Genomic DNA, 3943 nt, shown 5'->3' with positions numbered 1-3943 from the left:
ACTTGAATAGGAGTATGCATATTTTTTAAATATTTTTTTTAAGAATAATATAGTGTACAATATATTAAACTTCTAAAACAATTCTAAATCGTAAATAGGTTTATATTTTTTCAATGCTAAATAAAACTAGTTAATCTTCCTTTGAAAGACTTCCCAAATCACTTAAAAAGATTTCAGGAGATAATACGTGCGAAGAGCCCACCAATACTTCCCAATTGCGAACTGAATTGGTAACTTCGTAAGCACATCTCATTTCAGACATACTTAAACCGCCAACAACAAATACGATAAGTCTGGGAACATTTTTGACTTGAGTCTGGCCTTTGTCTTTATGCCAGTGGCCGTATCGAGCACTCGTTGGCGCGTGGTAATTAGTATTTTGTGCTCGATCTTCAAGAAAAGGAAAATGACGCAAATCTAGCTTATCTTCTATGCAATCCTCCATGATGTCTTTTATTACTGGTGTCCAACGAGACATCTGATAGGTACTTTCTGTTATCCTTTCCTTTCGTGGAACAGAGTACAACTTTTTTCGTGACTGAAAAGAATAATTAACTAGCTTTTATTTGCGTTTAAAAAAATATGACTTTACTTACATCAGCAATGACATTAATTCCCAAATAACTCAGATTTCTGACCATATCCTGATCTTTAGAGGACAACTGGGCGTGTGTAAAGAGTTTAGTTAGATTTTCCTCCGAAATTCCATTTTTAATCATCACATAAAGAGCGATGATACGAACTTTGTCGTAGTTGGACACATTCTGTATACAAATTTTATATGCATACGACATACCAAAAAATGTATATCATACCAATGATTATAAAGTAAATAGATGGGACAGGACATCTCATACAAAGAAAAATTTTCTATGGCGGGTTCCAGCGCTGGAACCCGCTGGAACGAACGATATTTTTATTCTTTTAATGTGTTTATCTAAATTTAAAATCTATTAAAAAATAATACAAAATTTTAAAATCGCCTTAACATTGTCTCAGTTTGTAGTTGAACCCGCTTTAAAAATGTCTATAAGTGCGGGTTCTACGGCATTTTGGCAGGCCGCGTCGTGGAACCCGCTCTCAGATGTTTTTATTTTTTCCGTCGTGGAACCCGCTATAAAAATGAAAACATTTGAGAGCGGGTTCCACTACAAACGTCTGGCAGATGAAAGAGGGAAAGAGAGAATTATATTTTTAAATCGTAACATCTTTGGAACGATGAAAGTTTGAAACGTTCAAATCGAACCAGTGTGAGAGCAATGAGATCAGATATACCCTATACTATCCTTATTCTTCAGGTCTGTTTTTGGTATGGATTCTATCTAGGGCTTACTTTAAAACAGAGGTCGGCACGGCCCTATCCCGAGGGCATAGAAAATTTCTCTGCCCGAGCTCTGCCACACACACACTGGAATGAATCACACGCTAGACGCAGGAATGAATCAGATATAAATGCTCGATGTTCCTGTTGTCGTTGTTGGTCATTTGTTCTGCGTCTATTGACTGTGAAACGACGTGATTGTCGTTGCTCTAATCTTCTGACATTGCGTTCAGCTCGTGTATCTTCTGGCTCTTCTTAACACAATTGCGCTATTCTAAAATTGATCAAATTACCCACTTCGCGTTTCCTTGGCATTGTTCACTGTACAAAACACTCACAACTAGAATTAATGTATTTACCTAATAATTAAGAATGTTTCCCCTTTTAAATTGAGTTTATGTTCTATGGTAGCGTGAGTTTTTCAGTATGATGAGGTAGTAACTCATATTATATGCGATTTTTGGTATGTCGAACAGGATTTAAGAGGATAATACGCTCATCAATACGATATTACTAAATACGCTCACAAAATTTCATGAGAGTCGGTATAGCCGTTTCGGAGGAGTATGGTAATAAAAACTGTGACACGAAAATTTTATATATATTGATTTTATTTCAAGTAACAAAGAATTTAAGTAAGATAATCTATAGATGAAAGTTATAAATACTGGAGTACAACACGCCATCAAAGCTTTAGTTGAATTGCATATTTGACTTGAATAGGAGTATGCATATTTTTTAAATATTTTTTTTAAGAATAATATAGTGTACAATATATTAAACTTCTAAAACAATTCTAAATCGTAAATAGGTTTATATTTTTTCAATGCTAAATAAAACTAGTTAATCTTCCTTTGAAAGACTTCCCAAATCACTTAAAAAGATTTCAGGAGATAATACGTGCGAAGAGCCCACCAATACTTCCCAATTGCGAACTGAATTGGTAACTTCGTAAGCACATCTCATTTCAGACATACTTACACCGCCAACAACAAATACGATAAGTCTGGGAACATTTTTGACTTGTGTCTGGCCTTTGTCTTTATGCCAGTGGCCGTATCGAGCACTCGTTGGCGCGTGGTAATTAGTATTTTGTGCTCGGCCTTCAAGAAAAGGAAAATTACGCAAATCTAGCTTATCTTCTATGCAATCCTCCATGATGTCTTTTATTACTGGTGTCCAACGAGACATCTGATAGGTACTTTCTGTTATCCTTTCCTTTCGTGGAACAGAGTACAACTTTTTTCGTGACTGAAAAGAATAATTAACTAGCTTTTATTTGCGTTTAAAAAAATATGACTTTACTTACATCAGCAATGACATTAATTCCCAAATAACTCAGATTTCTGACCATATCCTGATCTTTAGCGGACAATTGGGCGTGTGTAAAGAGTTTAGTTAGATTTTCCTCCGAAATTCCATTTTTAATCATCACATAAAGAGCGATGATACGAACTTTGTCGTAGTTGGACACATTCTGTATAAAAATTTTATATGCATACGACATACCAAAAAATGTAAATCATACCAATGATTATAAAGTACACAGATGGGACAGGACATCTCATACAAAGAAAAATTTTCTATGGTGGGTTCCAGCGCTGGAACCCGCTGGAACGAACGGGTTCCACAGCGCGACAAGTTAAGTTTGAGAAATTTTTCGCGCGACAAAGAATGAGGAATAGCCGAGTGGTAGAGTGCTTGGCTGATGTGCAAAGTAAAACGAGTTCAAACCAGGCTCGGGACATCCATTTTTTTACATTTTAAATCTATTTATATTATATTTTTATTCTTTTAATGTGTTTATTTAAATATAAATTCTATTAAAAAAATATACAAAATTTTAAAATCGCCTTAACATCGTCTCAGTTCGTAGTTGAACCCGCTTTAAAAATGTCTATAAGTGCGGGTTCTACGGCATTTTGGCAGGCCGCGTCGTGGAACCCGCTCTCAGATGTTTTCATTTTTTCCGTCGTGGAACCCGCTATAAAAATGAAAACATTTGAGAGCGGGTTCCACTACAAACGTCTGGCAGATTAAAGAGGGAAAGAGAGAATTATATTTTTAAATCGTAACATCTTTGGAACGATGAAAGTTTGAAACGTTCAAATCGAACCAGTGTGAGAGCAATGAGATCAGATATACCCTATACTATCCTTATTCTTCAGGTCTGTTTTTGGTATGGATTCTATCTAGGGCTTACTTTAAAACAGAGGTCGGCACGGCCCTATCCCGAGGGCATAGAAAATTTCTCTGCCCGAGCTCTGCCACACACACACTGGAATGAATCACACGCTAGACGCAGGAATGAATCAGATATAAATGCTCGATGTTCCTGTTGTCGTTGTTGGTCATTTGTTCTGCGTCTATTGACTGTGAAACGACGTGATTGTCGTTGCTCTAATCTTCTGACATTGCGTTCAGCTCGTGTATCTTCTGGCTCTTCTTAACGCAATTGCGCTATTCTAAAATTGATCAAATTACCCACTTCGCGTTTCCTTGGCATTGTTCACTGTACAAAACACTCACAACTAGAATTAATGTATTTACCTAATAATTAAGAATTTTTCCCCTTTTAAATTGAGTTTATGTTCTATGGTAGCGTGAGTTTTTCAGTATGAT

The 3943-nt window shown here is 36.1% G+C and overlaps 1 long non-coding RNA gene across 1 annotated transcript; it reads right to left on the bottom strand.

The window, feature by feature from the left end:
- Positions 1–1914: 1914 nt before the first annotated feature.
- On the bottom strand, positions 1915–3261 carry LOC122321383 (uncharacterized). The gene is made up of 2 exons (XR_006246103.2): positions 2631–3261; positions 1915–2572 (listed from the first exon to the last, which is right to left on the bottom strand). It is a non-coding gene; the product is annotated as an uncharacterized lncRNA (long non-coding RNA).
- Between the last annotated feature and the right edge of the window lie 682 nt (positions 3262–3943).

This window comes from Drosophila bipectinata, chromosome XR (assembly GCF_030179905.1).
Source record: "Drosophila bipectinata strain 14024-0381.07 chromosome XR, DbipHiC1v2, whole genome shotgun sequence".
In the NCBI taxonomy this organism is placed as follows: Eukaryota; Metazoa; Arthropoda; class Insecta; order Diptera; family Drosophilidae; genus Drosophila; species Drosophila bipectinata.
Note: the sequence above shows the minus strand (reverse complement) of the source record. Positions and strands in the feature narration are given on the sequence as shown.